This window comes from Psammomys obesus, unplaced genomic scaffold (assembly GCF_907164565.1).
Source record: "Psammomys obesus unplaced genomic scaffold, mPsaObe1.curated_primary_1811, whole genome shotgun sequence".
Lineage (NCBI taxonomy): Eukaryota > Metazoa > Chordata > Mammalia > Rodentia > Muridae > Psammomys > Psammomys obesus.
The window spans coordinates 6568283-6582881 of NW_026585685.1; positions in this window are offsets into that span (position 1 = coordinate 6568283).

The following is a 14599-nucleotide window of genomic DNA, read 5'->3' on the forward strand; positions in this document are numbered from 1 at the left end:
TTCTTTCTTTCTTTCTTTCTTTCTTTCTTTCTTTCTTTCTTTCTTCCTTCCTTCCTTCCTTCCTTCCTTCCTTCCTTCCTTCCTTTCTTTCCCTCCCTCCCTCCCTCCCTCCCTCCCTCCCTCCCTCCCTTCCTTCCTTCCTTCCCCGCTCTCTCTCTTTCTTTTCTTCTTTTTTGTTTTTCAACAGCCAAGGGTGCGGCCTTGGTTTTCCTGACTCACTTTGTAGACCAGGCTTCATACTCACAGAGATCCACTTGCCTCTGCCTCCCTGAGTCCTAAGATCACAGGTGTGTGCCACCACACCCAGATTCTGTCACTATTTTTTAAAGCAAGATTCTTGTTACCAGTTGGAGTGTTGTTTTGTTGATCTGCTCTCCCCACTAGAATACAGGTTTCCTGAGAGAAACCTCTCCTGTTGTGTTTGGTAAGGTATTTTCCTAATGTAGTGTTTGACACCTAAATAAATCACGCTCAGTACTGACTGACAGCAGGAAAGTTAATCTATTTAGGATAGTGGAGAGAAAGAAAAAAGGCAACAAGCTTCTCAGAAGCTAAGTCCTGTTTCACACTTTCTCCCATTTGAAGTTTCAGTGTCCAAATGACTTGGAGAGTCTGAGTGTGTCTGATTCTCTGCCCAAGGCATTCCTGGTTCTCTAGAGAGAAGGGTTGGGGGGATGGAATGTGGCTGCTGCAAGCTTCCATGGCAGTTGGTAAAGATGATCAGAGGAACATGAAGGACTTCAGCAGTACCCACTGAACAAGAAGGGCAGGTAGGAAAGCCCTCATACAGAGTAGCCACATTGGAGTTAGCTCCTTCTAAGCCTTGAGAGGCACTGAGACAGTGCGGAGAATGCAGGAGCAGAAGGCCAACCGTTGTGTGTTGACCGCTGAGACAAGGGCAAGATACTTTCTTGATGCTCAGTTCTCGCTGTTAAGTAGAGATGATTCTATTCACAGCACTGTGAAGACAACCTGACATGATGTATGTGAAAGGAGTTTGTGAACCAGTGAGTGTTTGACAACCATAAGTTATGGGAAGCATTTCCCATGAGTTCTTTTGTCTGCCTACCTTACACCTTTAATCGTTGAATTTATTGATTGTCTATATATAACTCAGGGCTCAGGTAAACTTTGATTTTGTCGTAGAACTCAGGCTCTTTCTTCCTGAATGTCTCTCAAGGTTCAGAAAATCAAATCTCAACCTATGGGAACCATTATAATTTATGATTTAAGGAACCACATCTTGGCATTTCAATGAATACTGTGTGCAAGTTATTTCATATATGATGTCTTTCCTTCCCAGATTTAGACTGGAAACTGTCTGCTAAGTCATTCTGCTCTATGTTTATAGCTCAACTTTGCCCCTTACTCCTGCTGTAGGACTTTGGTTAGGTTACTTAATCTCTTTCAGTGTTAATCCTTTCATCCAATGATACTGGCATGATAAGTGTGATTTTAGTAAGTGTGATAATAACTGGCGTGATACTGGAAGGGTGAGAATTCAAAGATGTATTTAATATATCTAAAGTTGACCTAGACCTAGCACATAGTTAGGCACTAATCAAGGATCCCTTATTAACAAGAGCTACTAGCATAAAGCTAGAATTGGGTTTTCCTCAAATTCTTGGTTGAGAAGTAGAAATAAAATTATGACAGCAGAGTGACTCCAAGCCAAACCTGGCTTCAGTCTCTAGGCTGTCAATAGAAACAGAAAGGTTTATGGCTTCACTAACTCAGGCAGGACTTAAACAGCAATAAAAAGGTACTTTATTTTCTTGGTTTGGCAAGTGATAAATCTTATTTGAAATAGGCAGTGGGTTTAGGCAGAGAGGGAATATTGACAGTGTTAGTCTTAAAATGTTGATATGACGGTTCAGTTGTTGGGGCACAGGGACAGATGTAGCAATTGTAACAGTTTCCAGGACATTTAAAAAAAAGAGTTCCCTGGACACTTTTTAAAAATGGCTAAATCCAACCTAGTAGAGATGAGTGCTGAAGGTGACAGCATTTATTTTACTTCTGAAATAGACGGAGATCCACTATGGGATTAGTAAGAGGTATACAAGCCGCCCGACCAGCCTTACAGCTGAATGAGCAAAGAAGATGACTGCAAAAGTTGATGAGGCTGGTTTCATTTCTTGTTTCATATTCCTTGGACCCCGGACAAGACAGGGCCTGATAGGGGTAGGAGCATTGTCTTTTATGATTCCTGAGTGATTAAGTGTGGAGAGAGAATACTAGGTACCTGTCAGACTCCCCCCTTAAATTGTAGTCTTTGAATTTTCAGTGTTAAGGGCTGTTACTAAGAAATACTCAGCAAAAGGGTGTTGTGTGAAAATCTCGGCTTTCCTGAGGGTTGGCTTTGATGTGACAAGAAATCTTAGTGTTGAAATGAGGACAACTGACAGTATGTTTTAGCGTTGTGGCGATACCACTGTTCAGATCTCGTACGTCTTCAGGCGTACACGAGCAGATCTAGGACTCACCTCTCCCAGCTTTAAAGTCTGAAGGTACCTTGTAAATAGATCTCTAAAATTTGACATGGGGGTTATTTATCCCTTGGAGGCTGTCCCGCTCTCATGGACTCTTTCGAGCTTTTATTTTAACGAATATATGTTCATCCTTAAAACAACTGATATGTAGCCTAACCATTTTGTGTTTAGATAACTTGATTAGTGGAGAACTGATGTGAATATACCAGAACGTAACTGATGATCTAGTATTCACCAAACATGTTCTAGTATTGTCAAGAGAAATCTACATGGGCAAAGACTATGTTTATATACAGTCAGCTTGAGGCTTACCGTGTCATTTGAATCAATCCCTTATTGATATTTTGGACATCTGTTATGTCAGTTAATGAAATTGGCATGCTTGAAATTGTTACTACTATTTAATTTGTTGTGTCGTTCTTTTTTCAGCCTTATATAGGGTACAGCTGTGTTGTTAGTTATATAAGAATTTAGAAGTTTATACATCTTTAGGAAAAGGAAATGATGGTTACGTAGTACCCTACTTATTTCCATAAAGTTTTTATCAGAAAATAATATAGGTACACGCGCTATTAGTTAGTAAACTGCCCACCATCTCTGCTTGCCTGCCTCCATTTATCCATTCCTTTTTTCCTCCCTCCCTTCCCCAATTTGGTAGTACTGGCTGTCAAACCTCAGGCCTCATACATTCTAGGCATCTGCTCTTTCACAGAGTTACACTCTCAGCCTTCTCTTTATTTTTATGTTCTGAGTGTTTATCTTGTAAACAGCAAAGAGAGTAGGTTTTAAAAAGTCCTTTAAGGAAATTCCTCCCGTACTGACATTCACCTGCCCTTTTTCAGTGTTTAATGCATGCCAGGGCAAGCACTGTACCACTGAGCTACACTCTCAGGTCTGTAGTCATTTTCAACCAAAAGAATTTAGAATTTATTTATTTACTAGCCACTTTGCCCAGGGTAACCTTGAACTTATGTCAGTCCTCATGCCTGGGCCTTCCAAGTACCCAGATTACAGAGCTGAGTTACCATGCCCAACTAACTCTATTTTAGTTACTTGAAACTTTTTCATTCCACTTATATTTCTGTAAGATTTTTTTTTAAATGAGGCTTAATTTTTGTCTTAGTCCTTTGAGTAATTTACACTTCTCCACTTTGGTGTTGAGAAATCCATAGTCACCCTGTCATTCTCTAAGTGACAGCATTTCAGTTAAGCTGCTCTGTTTTCACTATTTCTTTGGAACATGGTTTTATGAAAATATGATGTCTTGATATGAATTTCTTTTTACCAGGGACATGCTGTAATTTTCCAAGCAAAATGTTTGTATCTTATCGGTCCTAGAAAGTTCTCAAACATCATCTTGTTTTCTCCAAGTTATTAAAAATCTATAGGAAAAAAAAAAGCACTGATGATGTTGCTTAGTGGTAAGGATGCTTGCTTAGTATATACGAGGCCCCTGTTCAATTCTTGGTACTGGCTAAAAGAAATGTGGTAAAAATATAAAATGTACTGCACACCTTCTGCCATTTTAGCTGTTTTTAAGTGGATGATCCAGCAACGTTTTAGAAGTCCACATTACACACTATCACCATCATCTATGCCCTTTCATCTCGCCAAACTAAAACTCTGCTCCTTAAGCAATTCCTTCTTCCTCCTGTCTCTAGTCCCTGGCAATTATCACTCTACTCCCTGCCTTTGTGAACTTAACAACTCTAGGTAATCCCTGAATAATACTTAATAGAACAGTATGTGTCCATTGGGGAGCGAATCATTTCACTTAGCATTCTTTCCTGAAAATCTGTAAAACTGTGGTCAAAAGGTTTGACCATATTGCCTTGCATATACAGTGTTTTTCCTACCTATCTGTCTGACATTAAACCCTGGGTTGGTGTCATCTTTTGGCTGTTGTGAATAATGAAGCTACAAACATTGGGTCTATTGCTTATCCACTCAAGACACTACTTACAAGATAGATACACAGAAGAAAAGATATTATGTAACATGATATTTTTGTTTTGAGAGAAACTGCCATGCTGCTTCTCAGAGGACATTCACTATCTTTTATTTCTGCCACATGGAATGTTCAAACAAATTCTCTAAATACTCACCAGTGCCTACTATTCCCCCTGCATCCAGTGTGTGGTTGATCATTCTTATGACTCTAGTAACTAACTCACTGAAGAATGAGCTCAAGTAATGAGCACAGCTTATCTTGCCTTGACTCTCCCACACCTGAAACCACGGCCAAGGGTCATTTATTGAAACAAGCAAATGTTGTAACCTTTAAGGCAATGGATGACAGTTGGGGAAGCCAACACATTTGACCAAATACCCTGGGAAGAAAGGCCAGAGTGAGACGCTTTGGGGAATAAGTACAGAACAGGAAGTGAAGGTAGTGTCGTAAGCTGCCTGGTTGGTTGAGTGTTGAAAGCATGCGAGATATTCTTTTGTTCCGAGTATTTATGGAAAGTTTCTCCCAAGCATTACCTGACCACTAAGTTAACAGAACACAGACGTTAGTGTTTGCACATGACAAAATGAAGTAAGTTCACAGATGTCAGCAAGGGAACATGCTACTGGTGTGGTACAGTCATAAGGCAGGACATGTAGATCAGGGCGATATGCCTGAAGGCCAGAACCTTTACATGCCAGGCAAGGGTTCTATCATCGACCTACAGGCCCGGCTTCCCTGACCCCACCCTTTCCAGACAGTCTCACTGAGGATCCCATGCGGGCCCAAAATTCACTCTGTAGTCAACGCAGGAGGCCTAGCTTTGATTTTAATTTTATAAAAGAGCTGAGCTTGGTGGCACACACCTTTAATCCCAGCACTCAGAGACGCAGAGGCAGGCAGATCTCTGTGAGTTCCAGGCCAGCGTGGTCTACAAAGCGAGTCCAGGACAACCAAGGCTACACAGAGAAACCCTGTCTCGAAAAACTGAAAAGGAAGGAAGGAAGGAGGAAGGAAAGAAGAAAGGAAGGAAGGAAAGAAAGAAGGAAGGAAAGAAGAAGGAAAGCTGGATGTGGTGGTACAGCCCTATAATCCCAATGTTCAAGAGGCTGAGGCTGGAGGATCGGGAGTGCAGAGCTATTGTGGGCTACACACTGAGATGGTTTCAAGAAAGAAAGGGAGGAGGAATGCAACCAGATGAGCACATTAACACAAGGATTCCGGCAGGCAGTTTAGAGAATCACCTCCTGTTGATAGAGATGAGTAAGTTTAGAAAGGGGGTCTTGACTTTTGAGGACCATTGGCAAATTGACTTTGCTTCAAATTCAGGACTGTGTTTGGCTGACAGTTAGGATCTCTGACAGACGCCTCGTGAGAATTTAGACCTAGACCTAGAATTTGGACTTCCCACTTTCCTCAAGGTTGTGCCTAATCTTTTAATGAGATGGCACCACTTTTCATTTCCCTAAAGCACCGAGATGTCATGACTTGGTGTCTGGGAATTTTAAACAGTAGAAGGATGCAGCCCAATTACGCTCGTTTCAATACGATGCCTACGGTTGCCCAGTGGAAAGTGGGTGGGGAAGGTGTTCGTGGAGTGTGTTTTGTTCCTGTTTTTCCTGTTGGGAGTGGCTCTCCTTGGGAGAAAAAAAAATCAAAATTTCTTTCAGATAATTTCTCCCTGCCACTGATTTTAGGGTTAAAAAAAAATGCACGTGTATTTGAGTTTCCATGAGATCATTGTAGTTTACTCCTGTGGTTCATGGGTAAAAATGCCCCTGCATTTCGAGGTTGGATCAAAGAACTCTCTCCTCTGCCCCGTCTAGGTAGACTTTGGTGTCAGCGTCTCATCTCATCCCCTTCCAAATTATAGCTGTTACATCTGCTCATGAGGGAGTACTCAGCCAGGAACCTGCAGTTCAGCCGGGCTGGCTGTGTTCGTCCTAGAACAAATTTCCATGAAGTTTATTTGTTTGAGACACAGTCCCACTACACAATCCAAGCTGGCCTTGGGTTTGTGGCAATCCTCCTGCTTCAGCCTCTCAAGTACTGGGATGGCAGGCCTAAGCCACTACCATCACCCACAAAGTTTACAGTGCAGAGCGCAGAGAGCCACCATTAACAAGTTGCTAAGACACTGGATACTGTTGTGTCTATGCGGGTCTGGTTAGCTCTCAGCATAATGTTTAGACTTTGTCCCCAGGGAACCAGGCATTGAAAAGGATGTTATCAGAGATGCTAAAAACCATGAAAAAGTTGTTTATTCATGTGTTATATCTGGTTGTGGAAGAACATACGTGACAATCTTTAAATCTAAGAGAACAGGCTAGAACAGTGGTTCTCAACCTTTTTAGCACGTTTCCACAGGTTTTGGTGACCCCCCACCATAAAATTATTTTGTTGTTATTTTTAAACTATGATTTTGCTACCATTATGAACCATAATGTGAATGTCCAATATACAGGATATCTGATATAAGATCCCTGTGAAGGGGTCATTGAAGCCCCAAAGGGGTCGAAACCTACAGTTTGAGAACCTGATCTAGGTAAACCTGTGTTCAATACTGTTACATTTTATGTGTCTGAGAAAAGCTACCACAGCAGAAGACGCGTACCCATGACTGTGCTACACACAACCAGATGTTACACTTTTACACAACTCTTGAGTCCTCCCCGCTACCAACTCTCTCTTCCTCATCCTCTGAACAACTGCTTGGTGCTCCATCCAGGAAATGGAGGCACCAGTCAACTTCCTGTTTCCACACCTCAGCCAGCCCAGCCTCCCACCCACATGGAAAAGCACACTTTTTAAATTCTTTGTGCTGTCCCCAAGTTAAACAGCCCAAAGCAAAACAGTAACTCTTATCTAAAGAAAGGACAGCTGCTGGTGGATGGACAGATGTTCCTCTTGACAGGCACCTCCCAAAGTTCTCCATCTTGCTCTCCTTTCCAGATGTTTCTTTGGAAAGCAAATGGGTATTTTAAAATCCCTTTCGGTTTTGACTTATTCCATCTATCATCCTCCACATACAGTTTAGGTCTTTGTTTTTATATTGGGTCTTTCTGTATAGTCTAAGCTGGTTTCCAAATCTTTTCTGCCTCCCCAATGCTTGGATTATAGGTGTAAATCACCATGGCCAAACCATGTCCAGTTTAATGGCAGTTGACTTAGCTTCTTTAGTTGCTCTTTGCTTTGGGAACACCGTTCTCTACTGGAGTCTTTTGGGCTCAGGCTCTTTTGTGGCTTGGTTTCTTGCTTGCCTGTGTTGGGCTCCCCAGAGTCTGCCTTCACCTACTGCTTTTGTCCTCCCGTGTCTCTCTTCCATTCCTACCATAGTGATCCTTAAATACATGTAAATGGTTTCCAAACTGACGACTCTCCCGGAACCTCAGGCTTTGTATCTTCCTGTGCCTTGTGTCTGCACTCAGATGCCTCCTGTTCGGCATGCCATGGGTTGCCTCCTCTACGAATGCATTACTCCTTTCCATCCAGCTTGCAAATCATCTGCTGACTTCATTTCTCTCTTCACTGTATCTGTCAGGATTCTCTCGGGGTTCTCACTCACAGGGGAGCTCCGATTCCTTATATGGATGGACCTGGAGTTCATCACTTTCCTGCCTCAAGTTCTCCAACACTGTCAGAAGCGATTAATCAATCCCATTATAGTTCCTTTTCTCACTAAAATACCCTACAGCAGCAAGTGCTTCCTCCTCCACAGCTTTACCTTCTATGGTAGAAGTCTGCAAGCTAAGCCTCTTGGGCCAGACCTGGCTTGCGTCCCATTTTTGAAAATAAAGTTGTATTGGAACATAGCCACGTCCATTCATATACGTATTGTCTATGGCTGTTTCTATGCTACAATCATAGTGGTGAATAGTTGCCACAGAGACCATCTGGCTGACAAGATCTCACATACTTACTGTGTCTCTTTTTAGAAGAAGCTGCCCTTTCCTGGTCTCTAGGCATTTGATCAAAGGTGTCAGTCTTTTGCCACTGCATGCGATGCCATATTAGTGTCCCTTTGCCACTGGAAACAGGACTGTAAGTGCCTTTGAATCTAGTGCAGTCAGCGAATAAGTTAATCAAACCCCACACCAGTTGATAGAGCTCATCTCTCCTCAAGGTTTCTGGACTCCCGACAGATGTCAAATTTCCCTACCAGTGTTGGATCAAAGAAGCAAAATGTCTTGAAATTTGATCTCACAGGACTCTGCGGTGTGTTGTCCTTGTGTCTGGTGCTGGGATGTGAGGGTTGCTGGGCAGGCAGTCCAGAAGGGGGGATGGATGTAAAGTGGGCAAGGGGAACAGGACCACCACCTGGCACCTACAAAACTGCATAGATCCTCTGTCAGCACCAGATTGTCTCCAGATATGCTGGGGTGGTGTCCTCAGGGACTAAGAGCTTGCCCAGCTCTGATGTCTGGAAAGCTGAGGAAAGTCAGGAAGGAGGTGGGGCAGCATAGGCTGTGGCCTATATATGCCAAGGGGTGGAGCTAACAAGTAAGTGACAGCGTCAGTGGCTCAATGCTCCAGCACCAACCTTTTCTGCACCAAAGCACCATGGCTGCTGTTCTGTTTTTATATCCACCTCCAAGGGCCCTGTAAAAAGTCACTTACGATTACAGGATCCCAAAACACACAAGGGAAAGTGTTCTGAGGAATGGCTTTCATTATGTCAACATTAGCAAACCACCTGCTGGACACGGTTCTACATACCTCTAATCCCAGCACAGAGGAGGGAGAGGCAGGGGATTGCTGCAAGTTTGAGACTAGGCTGGTCTTCATGGCATCAGGCCAGCCAGGGTTGTAGATGAGAAAAACAAACAAGTAAACAAACAAACAAACAGATGAGAAAATCACAGTCACTGTTTTGTTTGTTTGTTTGTTTTGAGACAGGGTTTCTCTGTGTAGCCCTCACTCTCCTGGAACTCACTTTGTAGACCAGGCTGACCTCAAACTCACTGAGATCCAACTGCCTCTACTTCTCTGAGTGCTGGGATTACAGGCATGGACCACCTCACCCAGCCACAATCACATTTTGATGATTGATTTTTATCTCATTTAATTGAACTTTAAAAGATTTATTATTATTTCTGTGAATATATGCACTTGAGCATGTGTATGTCCAGACCTGAGCACCTTCATGGAGCATAGGAGGCTAGAAGAGGGTCTTGGATGTACCCTTTTACTTTCTACTTGTTCACTGGAGGCACGGATCTCTCCCCAAACCTGGGGCTTCTGTTTTCTCTCCTAGGCTGGAAGCCAGCAAGCCCCAGAGAACCTCTCATCCCTGCTCCCCTTGGTGCATTCAGGATGCCTGGCTTATTATATAGATGCTGGGATCCCAACTCCAGTCCTTAGGATTAAGTCTCACCTATTGTTAACCACCGAACCATCTCACCAGCCTTAAATTTTAATTACATTATTCTGAATTGTATTTGACATAGTTCAGATGTCTTGTTAGATGTTTTGTTTCTCTGTGTATCTGGCCATGGCTTATCACTCGTCTATTTTTGTAATTCTTGGGTTTAAAAATTATTAAATATAAATAGCATAAAATTGACCATTAGTCCTTTTAAAAGATGCATTACTGCTGTAAAATCATTATCACATCTATCCCTGGATTTTTGTTCATCTTCCTCAACTTTCTATCCATCAGACGGCCTCATGCCCCTTCTCCTCTGGTCCTTTGAAGCCACCATCCTACTTTTTGTCCCAAGGAGTCTGACTACTGACCACTATTTTTTACATAAGCAAAATCATATAGCATTTATCTTTTTGGAACTGAACACAGTGTCCTCGAGAGCCGTCTGTCCATACATTTCCTGTGTCAGAATCACCTTTGTCTTTAAGGTCGAGTAGTGCTCCGCTGTACATACGTGTCTCATCATATTTACTTGCTCTCTCATAGGCTTGCTTCTGTCTTCCTGCCATTATACTATGTTTGCCATCGTCAACAATGTTTTAATATTCATTTTATGTTGTGAGTGTTTTACCTGAATGTATGTCCATCGTGCCACATGCACACCTGGCACCTAGGGAGGTCAGAAGGGAACTAGGATCCCCTGAAACTGGAGTTGCACATGGTTGTGTGCCACCATGTAGCTGCCAGGGGTAAAACCCAGGTCCTCTGTAAGAGTAGCTCTTGACTTATGAGCCGTTTTTCCAGCCTGTAGTATGAAACTGAATCCGTCTGAATCTCTGCTTTCAGTCCACTATTCTAGGTTTACTCCCAGGAATCAGCTCCTACAGCAATTCTACTCTTAATACTTCCAAGTGCCCCCATGGGTTCTTGCCTAAACCACGTAATGCAGCCTCACCAACCATGCACACAGCTTCGACTTTCTCCGTGTCTTACATTTCCATCTCTGAAACACCGGATACCTAACAGGAACACAGGAGGGAACATTTGCCAGCGCAGCGGCAGGAAGCGGAGATGCTGCACACCAGCATCCACCCCGTGTCCACTTTTCTCCTCTTTATTCTGTCTGGGTCCTCTGCCTGTTTGATGGTTCCACTTGCCTTCAGGACGAGTCTTCATTCCTCAGTCAATGCTTTCTGAAAATATCCTCCTCCACCCAGCCAGAGCTATACCTCTCCAGTCTCCCAGGTGATACTAAATCCAGTCGGGTGGACAGTGAAGAGTAATCACGACCTTCCACATATTTACCCGCATGCATTACTTCTTTTTAAAATTACATTTGTTTGAATTACATTTATTCATTTACTGTGTATGTGGGAGGGACGGCAGAATGCGGCCAGTTGCACATGTCTGAAGGTCAGAGGACAAGGTGCAAGAATGGGTTTTCTTCCATCATGTAGGTCTTGGTCATCAGGCTTGGGGCAAGCGCCATCTTGCTGGCCCCTATTTTATTTATTTGATTCATATAGCAAGTTTATCTCAGTGGGTCTGATTTATAGTTCCTTGAGATTGATGGTACTGAGAATCTATTGATATGTGTGTACATATATTCATTCTTATTAAAATTGTGTGTCTGTGTTTTGATGCGTGTATGTTAATGTGGGCACATTCATGCCACAGTACAGGTGTAGAGGTTAGAGGACAACTTTGAGGAGTCCACTTTCTACTTCCAGCATCTTACTTCTGTTGTTTGAACTCATAAGGCCCTCATAAGTGTTTTGCCCACTGGGACACTTCTCCCAGCCCAAAGTGTGAATTTTCTTTGGAGAACTGTCTCAGTTTTCTGCCGATTTTTCAATTAATCCATTGTTGTTGGTGTTCTTTGGGGATTTGAGATATTTGTCCTTGACTAAATATATAATCTGCAGATAGTTTCTCCTAGTTCATGGATTGTATCTTCTATTTGATTGCTAGTGTCCTTTTGTATATGGATGTTCAAAATCTGAAGTGTGCCTTTTCTTTTTGTTGCATGTGCTTTTTGTGTCCTATTAAAAAAAAAATCACTTCTAGTTCCATCCATTTGCCTGCAAATTTCATGATTTCCTTATTTTTAATACCTGAGTAGTATTCTGTTGCGTAGATGTACCACAATTTCTGTATCCATTCCACTGTTGAGGGACACCTAGATTGTTTCCAGATTCTGGCTATTCCAAATAAATCTGCTATGAACATAGTTGAGCAAATGTCCTTATGGAATGGTGAGGCATCTTTTGAGTAGATGCCCAGGGAATGGTATAGCTGGACCTTGAGGTAGTGCTATTCCCAATTTTCTGAAAAAGCGCCAGATTGATTCCCAAAATTGTTGAACAATCCTTAGTGAGGTAACCCAGAAACAGAAAGACAGGCATGGTATACACTCACTAATACGTGACTATTAGCCGTATAATGTAGGGCAGTCATCTACAGACCTAAAAAAGCTAAACAACAAGGAGGACCCTAGTGAGGATGCTTACATCTCATTCAGAATGGCAAACAGGATAGACACCAGAAATGGTGGAAGAGAGAATACAAGAGGGGAGTCTACTCTAGAAGGTCCTCTGAAAGGATTCACCCAACAGGGGATCAAAGCAGAGACTCAGGGCCAAATTTTTGGGCAGAGTGCAGGGAGTCTTGTGGAGGAAGAGAGGGTTGGGATTAGAGGGACATGGAGGGAACAGGAGCCTCACAAGGAGACCAACAAAACTAAAAGATCTTAGCCCAGGGGGTCCTGCAGAGACTGATGCACCAACGGAGGACCATGCATGGAGAAGACTTAGACCCCTGCTCAGATGTGGCTGATTAGCAGCTCAGTCTCCATGTGGGTCTCTGGGTGAGGGGATCAGGGACCGCCTTTATCATGAAGTCAGTTGACTGCTCTCTGATCACTCGCCCTTGATGATGGAGCCTTGCCAGGCCACAGAGGAAGAGGATCCAGGCAGTTCTGATGAGACTTAACTAGCAATGGGCAGATGGCAATAGTGGATAATGCCCCCTTTCAGTGGACTAGGGGAAGGGGATAAGGGGAAGAAGAAGGAAGGATGGAACTGGGAAAGTTGAGAGAGGGGGCTTCAATCGGGAAATATGATGAATAAATTGTGAAGAAAAAAAAAATCACTGCCAAACCAAATGCCAGGTGCTTTCCCTCCTCTCATCTAAGAGATTTAAAGTTTTAATGCTTCTGTTTCAGTCTTTAATACATTCAAGTTAACTTTTGCTGAGAATATTCACCATTCCAGTGTTGAAATTTGCCTCTCCTTTTTCTTTCAAAGTCCTTGGTACCAGCGTTGAAAATAGTTTGGCCATGTACATGATGGTTTGTTTCCGGCCTCTCTGTTCTATCTTATTGGTCCGTATGTCTCTCTTGAAGCCAGCAGCCCATTGTTCAGACAGCTGCAGCTTAGCAGTAATATCTGAAAGCAGGAACTGTGAAACTTGTAGGTTTCTTTTACACTTTTAAGAACTAGTTTGGCTATTACCATTTTTAGGTGGTTTTGTTTTCAAGTTTTAAAATTAAATGTATATTAATTTTATTGGTAACAAAGTATATAAAAGTGAAAGTTCAGCAGAAAGGTGACTCCTATGTTACCAAATGATGACTCTTTCTACCAAGTCCCTACCCTGTACCAAATTAATCCCCACCCCCTTTCAGGTGATTCAGGTTCTGCATGTCTGTCTTCCGCAGTGCTATTCTTCCTTGCCACAACCCTTCCTTTTTTCCTTCTCGCCCTTGCTTTCTAACCTTTTCCCTAATGCCTAATCCCTTTCAGATATTCTTATCACTGCTAGTTCTTCATGCATCCCTGGGCCTTTGCTTCGCCATTCTCTGTGCCGAGAACACCTCCCATGGTTTTCTTGGGCCTCAAATTCCCCCTTGCTCTTCCCTTAAGAGTTAGGTCATTTTCTCCTTGGCAGCCTTAGTTTCTGCAGAGAGCCTCTCTTCTGATTTCTGTTGCCTCCACTTCGTGCTGTGTGTATAATAAATATTACATGATAATTTTCAGTAGCTCTTCAAAGGTAGCAGCTAGATTTTTCATTTTTCCCCAGTGTATAAACATAATTGATGGTACACAGATAACTTCTGTTAAGCTCAACAGAACTAAAAGAAGTTGGAGTCACCCAGGCAGAGGCCTGCCACTAAGAGTGGATGTCACTGCTATGGGCAAAAGGGTGAACAAGTGGGAGAGGCCCATGGTGCTCTGGGGGACGAGGCATACTGGGACTCGGAATGTATGAAACTTGCTACAGAACAGCAATGTCAGCTGACTTCTACACAGTAGGCTTGGAAAATTCCCCTCTTGTCAGGTCACAGAACTTCTATTCAGAAAACCTATGTAAAGTTCAAGGCCCTCCAGAGGCCACTGGGCAACAGCCCAATTCTTCTGTGGTGTAGTGGCCTTTTCCTGGAGGAATGCCAGAGGACCTGGAGACCTTTCCATTCCTCAGTGCATTTAGAGGTTTTGTGCAATTTAACTTCTCAAGGTTGTGGATACAGTGATTGTCATATGGATGAAATGGCTTTAAAGTCGAAGTAGACTGAAGTAGACCGAAGTAGACTGAAGTAGGGCTTGGTTCCTGGGAAATCCAAGATGAAACAAGTACACATAGGACACAGTGAATGGCAGCAATGTCCAGCCCAAAGATGAGGAGGGTAGATTTGCTCAGCTGCCAAGATGAAAGAGAGACATGCTTAGCAGGAACTCTCCTCACAGCCTGCTTGGATCTGTTAGTCACAGGCTAATGAAGGGTGTGTGCCAAAGT